Source organism: Marmota marmota, unplaced genomic scaffold (assembly GCF_001458135.2).
Source record: "Marmota marmota marmota unplaced genomic scaffold, marMar, whole genome shotgun sequence".
NCBI lineage: Eukaryota > Metazoa > Chordata > Mammalia > Rodentia > Sciuridae > Marmota > Marmota marmota.
In genome coordinates, this window is record NW_026000019.1 from 20,407,953 (window position 1) to 20,420,029 (window position 12,077).

General features: G+C 45.2%; 1 long non-coding RNA gene across 3 annotated transcripts; it reads right to left on the minus strand.

Annotated features, from left to right (window-relative positions):
* Positions 1-561: 561 nt before the first annotated feature.
* Positions 562-10,825, minus strand: LOC125618670. 3 transcript variants are annotated; one of them, XR_007350036.1, is made up of 4 exons: positions 10,378-10,825; positions 7,331-7,714; positions 6,267-6,856; positions 562-5,301 (listed from the first exon to the last, which is right to left on the minus strand). It is a non-coding gene; the product is annotated as an uncharacterized LOC125618670 (long non-coding RNA). The 3 variants fall into 3 exon arrangements; XR_007350037.1 differs by having other exon boundaries at positions 10,201-10,825; XR_007350038.1 differs by lacking the exon at positions 10,378-10,825 and adding an exon at positions 9,399-10,189.
* Positions 10,826-12,077: the final 1,252 nt, after the last annotated feature.

Consider the following 12,077-nt stretch of genomic DNA (forward strand, 5'->3'; position numbering starts at 1 on the left):
AGCTCTATTTCCAGGAATACCCTTAAGAAAATATTTTAGTTGCCCATGGTAGGATTTACAAACTCTTGGAATTCCCTTTCAGGGAGAAAAAATAAATCTGTTCATATTTTGATACATTTTCTTCCACTCCAGCAATGTAAGGCTCAATGTTGTAAAGATGCCAAATTTTTCACAAACTGATGTATGAAGTCAACGGACAGAGAGATGGATAATGAATGGATAGAAGCATACATGTGCATATATATGATAAGTAAAATGTTAATGCAGAATCCAGTGGTGGCTGGGTGTGGACATGTTTGCTGTAAAACTCCTTACACTTTAAAATTTAAAGCATATGTTTAAAATTGTGTAATAAAATGTTAGGGAAAAAAACATTCATGTGTAATCACAATTATAGAAAAAATTTGAACCTCAACATTTATTCTTATCATTGGATAATATTTTAAAAGTGGAATAACTGAATAAAAAATATGATTTTCCAAGGTTTTTAAGACATTATGAAACACTTGTTTTAAGTTATAGGATATAACTTAAATAGAATATCTGAGACTGTGGAGATAGTATTTTTAAAACTATGAACAACTTTATTGATATACGATTTACATGCAGTGAACTTCACAGACCTTAAATGTACAGCTCATCTGGGGGTGCAACATCTGCACCTCTGTAACACCCCCACTAGCAAGAGGCAGAGCACCTTCGTCAGCTCAAGGGATTCCCTCATCTCCTGCCTGACCTCCTCAAGCTAACACTAATGCTGATTTCTTTCTGCAAAGATTAGACCTGTCTTGTTTTGAGTTTTTTGCTGGTGAAGTGATGTGGTAGATTGCCTTATTAGGTGGTCTTCAGGTGCTCAGTATGTTTTAAAGATCCATTCCGTTTTATTTTATTTGTATAAAAAGACACACTTATTCAGCATCATAATCAGACTACCACATTTAGCAATTCGCAGCATGGGTGCAAAAAAGTCTACATTAAAATGCTTTGTTGGAATGCTTTACACCTCCACGGAACAGAAAAGACAATAACCTGTGTGGCCTAACCCTTCTTGGTGGCTGCGAGGCCCTCTACCACTGTGCTTGGCTGAGTTCACAGATCTGTTGGAACCTGTAGCCTCCCGGTCACTTCTCTGGCTCTCCTTTCCTGCTAAGCTTTGTTTCCTAGCAGCATTACAACCTTCTGCCACCACCACAGCTACTGCTGCTGCTGGAACCACCGTAGCCACTTGGTTTCACGGCATGGCCAAGTATTGGCCTTCACCACCAAAAGGTCCAGAGCTTCTACCTCCTAAGTTTCCTCTTTTGTTGTAATTGCCCAAATCACTGTAGCTCTCACTACCTCTGAACTTGCTTCCATCATTACCAAATCCATGGTAGCCATCCCTGCGGCCACCCTATCCACTACCACAGCCACTGAAGATTCCTCAGATTGCCACCAAACAACCTCCATGCCCACTAAAGTTTCCAGAACCACCTTAACCTCTTTGGCTAGATGAAGCACTGCTTTCTCTTGCTTGCCTCCTGTCACAGTTGTGGCCATGCATAGCATGGTGTTTCTGAATGACAATCCTATCCAAGGAGGCATGGTCATCAAAAATTACAAAAGCAAAGCCCCTCTTCTTTCCATTGCCTCATTCAGTTATGATTGCAGTAACTTTGATTTTTCCACAGTGTTCAAAATGACCTGATAGGTGATGTTCTTCTGTGTCTTCTCTAATGTCACCAACAAAGACTTGTAGGTGGTTGTCTTGAGACAGCTCTTTGGTTCCCCCACTCTTCCATGCACCTTGTGTAGTCTCGCATCCGTGGCTACATCCACTTCTCCACAGTGGCCTCAGTGACAAGCCCAGCACCCGTGGAGTGCTTGGTGTTTGGGTCTCTCATTACCACACAGCCCATGAGTGTTCCCTGTCACTCTTCAGACGCTCCTGGGTTGTTTCAAAGCTCAGCCCTCCACTAAATAGCTTCTGCAGCTCTACTAGTTCTCTTGTTGACGGACACGAGTGAGTAGTGTTTTACAGTTTAAACGATTATGGTTCAAAGTGTCCTCAGACTGTTTGCTAGTGTTTGTGTATGGCTTGAGTGTGTTACCAAAGGTTCTAGTGTTGGAAGATTGGTCCCAATGTACTGATCTTAAGGGGTGGTGAAAACTTTAAATGGTGGGACCTAGAGAGAGGTTGTTACTGATCTCTCCCTGGTAGCTCTGGCTTCCTGTCTCACCACATGATCCTTGCAGGTCATCCTGCCATGATGCCATCTGCCATGATGTGATGCAACCATGGTTGTCCTCAACAGAGCCAGTACCATGGTGGTCAGACTTTTTTTTCACAACTTCTTCAAAGTTGTGAGCTTAAATAAAGTAATAGACCCGGGTATTTCGTTATGGTAATAGACAATGAACTAATAGTTCAACTTAAAGTAAGCTGCGAGCCTCTGAGCAGGGTCTTTGAAGTTGATGTCTATACATGAATAAATAGACAATAAGAAACAAGGATTTCAGGCATCTGTTTCTGGTCATAGGAAAGTTACCTACAGAAGGGTGAAATTTCAGGCCACCTAGGGTTATCTGGAGGTTGGAGCCATTTATCCAAAGAAACAGCATTCCAAAATCATCTTTCTGCACAACGTATAAAGAGGAAAAGATTCACTGTTTTATGGCCAATTTCCACTTTCTTTTTTGGCATATGCTTCAACAGTGTAAGAGAACTTCCCATGAGAAAAATTCATTTTATCTTCTCTGTAAACATTTCCATTAAAAATTAATAGGCAGTGCATTCTACTTTTAATTCTCATGGAATTAGGTTTATATAGGAAATGAATGGCTTCCAGTCAAAAATCCCAAAAGGATATCTTAGAATTTTAGAGGTGAAGTGATGCTTGAAGTCATCTAGCTCAAATTCCTTATTATGCGATTAAAGGGAGTGTGGCCAGAGAGATGGCATGACTTGTGGGAAGCCCACGGCTAATAGCTCTGACCTCGCTGGGCCAGTCTTTTTCTGTTGTGCTCCACCACTGTGCCTCTCCCTGCTGAGGCGTGGCCTTGTCCAGCGCAGGTCCCTAGGCACACAGCAGGAGGGCTCAGCAGAGCCCAGCAGAGTGTCCTCCTGGTCCTGGGGACTGTGCATCCATCCAGTCCAGCCCTTAGACACAGAGGCACGGCTTCCTGTACCTTGCTGTGTGTGTGTGTGTGTGTGTGTGTCTCCAACTTGGGCCATTCGAAAGGTCTGTCCTCAAATGGTGGCAACACAGCTAGAGTGTGTCAAGCTCGGTCCCCAGGAAGCTTAGGGACTTTGCTTTATATTTTCAAAAACTTCATATTTTTATACCAGCTTCAGTAATTCAGAATGTCCACCCAGTGCAATAAACCTCTTCATTGGTCAAAGGTAGCAACTTTATTGGTAGAAGGCTTTATTCAAAACTCCACTCAGAGCAATAAATTCAAATGTGGACACCTTCAGAAATAATTTCCCAAATGAAAAAAAGAGCAGAGGAACTGGGAAGAGGCAGGGGCCGACCCTGGAACAGATGACCACCTGACCACCGAGCAGGGAGGCCGTGGTGGTGCCCGCAGAGCTTTGGCTTGGTCTCACTCTCTGGATGATACCTGCTTACCCCAACTGGAGTCATCCTGGGCACAAGGCCTCATTTGTACAACGAGGCCCTGAGGTGCACCCGGCTTTGTGTTTTGCAATGTTCTTGGCTAAGAGCTTGGCCATACCTCTTTAACATGCACAGACTCACAGCCAGGAAGCTGTGAGAGTCTTCAGCATGGTAGCCAGCCGCAAAGACTCTCGGGGAAATAGCCAGACGCTGGGATGCTCTGTGCCAAGAAAGCGCCTGGAACTCTGATCTGTTTCATCCCACCAAGCACGTGAGCATCTTGACGAGCAGAAAATATGCGTCTGTTCTGTGTGCAATCACAGACAGAGCCACAAGCCCACGGTCCACAGAAAAGCAAGCTCTCATGCTGAGCACCTTTTTCTGTGTGCAGTAATTTCTGTTCTTCCAAGAGAACAAAAGCCCCAGGCAGATTAAGAGGAAGACTTCAACTCACTCTGTTTTTTTCCCCCTCCACTAAACTGTGAAAACAGAGCCACTATTTCAGTCACTGAACACTTCTGCCCAACACCCCGTTGAGATTGTGGTTTGAGAGCCACTGTTTCAGAAGAAAATCTTCTGCCCTCGGGACCTTGGGTTCTTCTTCCTCCTTCTCCTTTATTACTTCCATCCTATTTCAGGCACAGGACCCGAAGGCCCTTCCTTTCATCCCTTTTGTGAAAAATCATTGCTGTTATTGAGGAAGCTCCTTCGTAATGGGATGTCAATTACCATTAAGGCACAAACTTTGACCACAGATTTATTTTTTGTTTTAAAGGAATAAAAGGTGTGAGTCTAAGAAAAAGCTGTAGCTGTAGGCATCACTAAGCAAGAAAGCAGCTCAGACTTTGGCTAAAAAGGACAGACAAGGGGAAGGTGCTGAGCTCAGAGATGTAAAGCAGCATGGGCATCCAGGAAGAAGGGGCTGAGCGCCGGAGAATGTGGAACTACACCCAGAAAAAGAGAAGGTGGTAGAAAAGGCAGCTCTGTGTGCAGGATGCTCTCTTAGAATCGTCATTTCCTTGTTGACTGTCACACTGTCCAATGAGGGATTGGCTACAGATGAGACCGGGGTGAAATTCTAGTTTTCTCCATCTGAAACTGGGCTTTTACTGCCCGTTTTTCTGCCTTCTAAGGCTCCTGCTTGGATTCATCTAGTTTTAAAAAGTAGTATTAGGTTTTCATTTTTTCATATTCATTTCATTTTGAAATGATTACAGCCTCTGAAAAACCTTGCAAAATAGTACAAAGTGTTTCGGTCTACCCACACTTTACACAGCTTTTCCAAATGCTACACATTATATAATCATAGGACAATTATCAAAACAAAAAGTAATAATAGCATATAATATGATGCTATTAACCAGTCTCAAATGAGCCTGGTTCAAAAGTCACCAGTTTTTTTCATTAGTGTTCATTTTTCTGGTCCAAGGTCCACCGAGTTGTCTTGATCTCATCCGATCTGGGACGGTTCCTGGGTCTTTCCATGTCTTTCGTGACCTTGACACCTTAAGCAAGTCTCTCATCTAAGTGTGTCTGCTCTTGCCTGTGTTTAATTTGGGGTACTTGTTTTTTTGGCAAGGAAACCCCAAGAGGGATTTTGCTGCCTTCCTGGTGCAAAATAAGAGGAGAGGCATCAGATTGTTACGTCTGCTTCCCGGTGAGGTTCACTTGGACATCGCGGTGAAGGTGTTGACTTCCAATTCTGAGGGAGAGAGTTTGGGGAAATGTCCCGTTTCTTGTTACATTTTGCCCACAAGTTTTAATATCCATGCAACCAGGGTGTCTGACAGTGACTTCCTACAGCCCAGATTCCTCCTCCAGTTCTTCCCTCCGTGCACTCTCTCCCCTCCCCTCCTCTATCTTCCTCTCTTCCCATCCCCAGTCATCTTCCCTCCCTCCTCTCTCCTCCATCTCTTCTTTCTTCTTTTCTGTTCAAGTTATCCCACATTAGCCACTGTGAGCTCCTCTGGGTTGGCTCCTTTTCAACACGCCCCACTGTTTTGGAGCATTCCCTCCATCCCTGGCACCACGGGGTACTTCAGGCTCTTTCTGTACTCTGTCTGCCTCAGCCATAGTATATCCATTTCTCTAAGGAGCCTGGTGCCTCTTATTGGATATTATTTTGAAATCCAAAACTTGATGCTAAGTATTCATTTTACTAAGTGTCTAAGCCCTCCCATCAGGGAGAACTAGTGCACACAGCTTTCTATCTGTCTGTCAAAATCCCAAAAGGGTATCTTAGAATTTTAGAGGTGAAGTGATGCTTGAGGTCATCTATCTCAAATTCCTTATTGTGCAGTTAAAGAGAGTGTGCTATAATCTGTCAATCATCCGTCACCTGTTACAGACCACGAGTTTGTACTGCACCTGCACTTCCAACCCGCACCAACGTGTTCTTTCTCTCGATTTCTTACTTTCCTTTCTGTAACTCCTTTCTCTGACAGGGAGAAACAATATAATGTATCTTCCTATTGGATTAATCTCCCAAAACACATAAAGCATTTTCAGAACTCTCAATACAAACCACTGTACAAAACCACATTATTAACTTTTCATATTTGTTCTTTCAGTATGCATGTGTTCCTTGACTTACAATGGAGTTACATCTGATAAACCCACTGTAAGTTGAAAGTCTCATTTAGCCAAAAAAGCATTTAACGTACTTACCTCACTGACCTCAGACCTCCGCAGCACAGTACACTGGAGAAGCGCTGGTTCACCCTCAGGATCCTACGGCTGGGAGCTGGGGCTTGCTGCTGCCACCCAGCATCTCCAGAGAGGACTGCACCACGTATCGTGAGTCTGGGCAAAGATCAAAATTCAAAGACTGGTTTCTACTGAGTGTGTATGGGATTTCCATCATAATGTCAAAAAAAATCCTAAGTTGAACCATCCTAAGTTGTAGGTGTCTACATAGGCACGTCCTGTTTTCCAAAGTTCCTTAGTTGGCGGTCTTCTTCCCATCTCCCTCGGCATGACCTGGTCACTCCCTCTGCATGACCTGCTTTATGGTTAGGCCCGTGTGTTCCTATTGGTGTTGCACTGGGGGCTTCCCCCAGCCTTCATTTGCTTCATTTATGGCTTTCCTTTGGGTGCTTCAGTCACTTTCCATTGCTGTGACGAAACACCTCACAGAAATCAACTTTGAAGGGAGATTTACGTTGGCTCATGGCTTTAGAGACCCCAACACTTGGGGTCTGTGACAGTGAGTCATGGTGGGAGTACATGCAGAGGAGGCCTTTTTACATCCTGGTGACCTAGAAGCAGAGACAGAGAGAGAGAGGAAGAAAGGAGGATCCAGAGTCGCCCTATGTGCTTCAAGAACCTGCCCCCAGTGACTCCACTTCCTCCATGATGCCCCACCTCCTAAACATTCCACCACTTCCCATGGATGCCATCAGCTGGGGACCAAGCCTTTGACACAGGGGCCTTTGGGGCCATTCAGAATCCCCACTGTAGCCAAAAGGACGTGGCACATCACCACGGTCCCAAAAGTCAGAAGGAAGCTAAGGGATATGCCCAGAGAAGTTTGGCTGATGGCTTATACTTGATGATTAAGTAGCTCACTTGTTTATTTTGTGGTCTTCCTCTCCAGATATTAGTTCAGAATTAATGCTTAACATTTACCCTTCTCTGTCATCACCTCAGGTATTTATAGAAGGAACTCTAAATGGAGTTGGAGTTCAGTGGAGGTGTATAAAGACGTAGGATTCATGCACAGACATACTTACTCATTAACCAAAATAATTTTCTGCTTCAAAATGTTTTTTCTCAGCGATCTCTACTCCTGGACAACACTTCCTCAGCGCTCTGGACTGAGCGGGTCATTAGGAAGTCTTGCTGAGCCCCTGAGAGCGTGGAGATGCTCACATGTCCCCCCAGGCACAGAGCTCAGGCTTTGGAATGAGGCTGCCGGGTGGGCAGCAGGTCGAGCTGGGCCGCTCTTCTCCTGGCTGATTTTCTGTTTCTGAAGCTTTTGGCCACGTTGAGCACCCTCCTTCCCCTCAACCTTTGCAACACCTATTCACATGGCAGCTTTTCCCGTCTTCTTTCACTAATATTTCAAATTCTTGTTCTCCATCAGCAGATCTTATGCACATTTGCTGCCATGAATTCTGAGAAAAATGTAAAACAAGCACAAGATCAAAAATCCCAGCATGGGCTGCCTTCTTTATAGATGGCTCTCCCAGTTCTTTCCTTCCCTCCAACTACTGCTGAAGATCTTCCAAAAACAACCAGAACAAGTGGTTCAAAGCAAGTCATAAAATGTCTGGTGAGCATCAAATCCTTCCCAAAGCCCTCTTGACCACAGACAGAGCTTCCGGTAAAGACAGAGAGGACATAGAATGAGACCAGGAGGGTGGGGCAGCAGTACCCTGCCCACAGAGTGAAGCCGCGACCTGTTGTGCAGAATCTCACCAACGCTTGTGATTGGTCTTTGATGATTTTCATGTGTATACAACAGAAAATAAAGCAACCAAATTAAAATGGAAAGAACCATGAACTTCAGATATTTCTTTTTTGCAGCAAGAGTTATTAATGCAGTCACAAATCTCTAAAACTAAGGGACAATATTTTGAAAAAAATTATTAAGTTTGATCACTGGAAAACTGTATTATTTAATGCTCAACAATATCTAATGGTTCCCTATTATAAGGTGTAAGGAAAGTAAATGAAAGTAAAGCATCCATATTGCTTTTTATGTTATTTTTACAATGTCAAAATGTAAGTCACTTGTACCCTATTTTCTGCTTTTGGTTTCATGGTGATTCAATTCTATCTCAGTCTTCAAGTCGGGTCACTGATTTCTACCATTCCCTGTTGTGGTTTCTGTGTTCTGACATCTCAGAAGGCTCCGTCCTGTTGGGGAATGTGTTTTAAGCTGTGCCTCGCAGGCTGTCTTTGAGTTCTTATAAACTCAGAAGCAAGTGTCTCCTGACTGGACAAGGCTTTGGCCAGCATTGAAATGTTCTGGTTTCCTTTCCATCCCCGAGGGGTCTGTGGATATCACTCCACGGTCTCCTAGAATTGACCTCTGCAGTAGTCAGGTCTGATGCCAGCTTGGGCTTTCCCCTGGGTTAGGGACCTGTGTGTCTGTCTTGCTTATGGCCTGGAAGGTCAACACACTTTCCTTCCCCTCTGGGCTCAGTAGTTTTACTAAATTGTTTTTCCAAGTCCCGTCCCATGTCAGCTTCTCCTGGGACACAGTGTGTCCTTAGGTCTAACAAACACATCTTGTCCCCATCTTTTATCCTCTCAGGCCACCTTTTACGCCAGCTCGGTCAGGTGAGGCCTGACAGTCTCATGGTACATGTGCTACTTGGGAAATACATGGGGGTGCATCTGGATCAGGGGCACTGGGAGGGGCCGTGTGTAATTGCTTCTCACTGCCCCCTTCAGCACACAGAGACCTGGGGGTCCCACAGCAGCAGTCCCATGTTGGCCAGTCCTTCCCTCCTCAACTCCTCCCAGCCCTCCTGGAAGATCAGACACCTTTGTGGAGTCACCTCCCCAGACCACCTCCTGAACATGACGCCTTGTCCTGGTTCTACTTTCTGGGGGGGAATTTATTCCTGAATATTCCTGGATTGCAGCCTTTTCCTTATAGGTCTGCAGCTCTGGGTCTGTTCTTCCTGCCCACCATTTGTCTCCTCTGTGAATGTTTTTCTGTCTGCTCTTCCCCCCCCCCCCCATTTTATTTACTGAGCTCCCCTCAAGCCCTGCTCTGGGTTTCTGAACAGGTGTGCTCGGTCCAGCGTGATTTCAGTGTCTGCGAAGGTTTCGTTTCCCTGAGCTCACCAGCCACCTTTCCATGGGCTGTGTTCCCTTGGATTCCTGGTGTCTCTGTTAGGCTCCCCAGAGGTCCCAGTGGGTTGAGGGTGGTTCATTTCATGATGCACGCTCCCCACCTGCCAAAATTTTGTTCCTGACCGTTTCTTCCTCCTTGCTAACCACTGCTTCACCCGTGTCGCCCTGTGAGCTTGCTTCTGCGTACCTGCCAGTTCTAACCAGTCAGCAACCTCCTGGAGCAGAGTGGGGAGGGAGGTGTGTGCAGAAAAACAGGGCGCAGTCTGTGCTTCGGGATCCACGGGCTTCCCTTTCCTTGGGGCCGTTTCCCCTGGATGGCAGCGTTCAGAGGGGCCAGGGAGCTCACAGTGAGGCTCTTGATCATGGCCTGTGTGTCACATTGTGGCTCTGTTTTCCCTCCCACTTTTCACCTTTAAAAACAATTTTTTTAAACCTCTGTCAGCCTCTCTCAGCCAGGGACCAGATTACAGAGAGCAGCTACTTCCCTTTAGTTATTTTGGCATCTAAAATGACAATCACTGATTTTTCAAGGGCCAGCGATCCCTTTTTGCACTAACCAGAGGCAACATGAGGCTTTAAGATCCCCAAATTATGGTCCCTACAGAGTGATATTAGCATTACCTACAAGTGCATTAGAAGTGCAGAGTGAGAAACTGGTGGAGGAACTCAGTGGCCTGCGCCTTAGGGATACTCACTGGTGACTCTGAAGCACACTAACGTGAGCTCTACCAGTTTAGAACAATCGTTCTTCCAAAACAGGGGCCAAGATTTGTCTCACTGCTCAGCTTCCTACCTCATTTTGGTCCTGATAACATAGAATTTGGGGTTTAAGTTTGTACTTTAGGGTAACGGCTCTTTCACCGAAGAAGATGGAGAGTAATTTTCTTTGTAGCTCCTGGAAAAGATTGAACCTGGACCCAGAGGCCAGAGCCCAGCCTGGCCCCAGATCTGCGTCTCATTAGTCACTGACCTCAGACAAGCCCCTTAACCTCTCGGTCTCCTGTGGGTCAGGCAAACGCCACTCCGCTGAGCAACCAAAGTGCTGTCTGGGCTTCCTGCTTAGCTGAAGTTGAAGTGCTTAATTGAAAGGGCTTCCATTTCTTCTCCTGTGAGACGTCTTCATTGGCAAGCTCCCTCCGCCATAGCTTTGAAGCCTCAGCCGGCACCAGTCTTCATTTATACTCCTTCACGCTCAGAGATGGTGACAGTTCCCCCCAGGTCAGGGGACTTTACTCAAATTTCAAGTTTTCATCCAAAGCTATGCAGCCTGGGGAAAGTCTGCTTCCCCAGGGGCCCCAGCTCTGCTTCTCCCTGGGCTAGAAGGGACAGGAGGAGAGCACCTGACCCCTGCCAACCCAAGGCAAGACCGGGTCCGAGTCACCCTCAATCTGTAAGCTATTCCTGCTTTTCCTAGGCCTCCTCCCGTTTTTAATTGAGATCTTCACACTCCTCCCCCTTGGTCAAATGACTTGTTAAAATTTAACCATCTCTCTCAGCCAACCACAGCAAGTAGGCAGGAATGTCCACACGCAGAAGACTCCCTCCCTGAGGTCTTTCAGGGACTCCTGCTCCCAACCCCCAGGGGGGTTCCCTTCATTCCCTCATTCTATTGGTCACTGATTCTTTATTTAGGAAAGCGCCACTTAAAATGTGTCGTTGGTCAAGCCAAGGACGTTGCTACCAATTTGGGATGAGATCAGCCCAGACGTGGAGAGGAAGGCTTTAGAAACTTGTGCAGCCACTTGACATAGCCAGGACACCCGCCGGGGGAGGAACAGGCTGGTTTCCATGAACAGAGCGAGGGCCGACCTGAGAGGGGCTGAACTCCCGTGAGTCAGGTGTCTTGAGTTAGGGTTTTCCTGTTGGCAAGGACTGGTCACCCACCCAGGAAGCTGGGCCTGGACACACGCTGGATCATGTTAAGGCATGCTACATTTTAGTTTGTCATCTGCAAACAAAAAGTGTGTAAAAAACTAAAACAGTGTAAGCATATATCTCATAACTTACTGTATTTATACACAGCTTAAATTTAAACTGAGCTTGTTTTTTCAGTTTATTTTAACAATATAAGGAGAGTAGAGATTTGTCTTATTTATGTTTAACTCTCAGTACAGATTGTACAAGTCTCACTAGACTTTTATCAAGAAAAAATACGTCTCTTCTGGATATAGCGGTGGTGGTAAAGCAAATGGTGAGAATAGAAGATATTTTAAAAACTCAAGACCCAGAGAGTCTGTGTTAGTTTGACTTAGAAGTCTGATCCCTTGTAGATTGGGTTCCGTTTTGTAGCCATAACTGAGGTCAAAGTGTGTTATTGTGGATATTTACTGGCCAATGAAATTTAGAGTTTGAGTACCATTAACATTTAAAACTTGAGAAACTAAATTAAAACTCATGCAATTTGCCAGACACAGTGGCACAAGACTATAATTCCAGCAACTTTGGAGTCTGAGGCAGGAGGATCCCAAGTCTGAAACCAACCTCATCAATCTAGTGAGGCCCCAAATTAACAAGACCCTATCTCAAAATCAAAAAACTAAAAGTATTGGGAATGTAGCTCAGTGATAAAACACCCTGGGTTCAAACCCCACTGTAAAAAAAAAAAAAAAAAAGAAAGAAAGAATCAACAACAATAACAAAGAAAAAAACAAGTTTTTGAAGAACAAATGT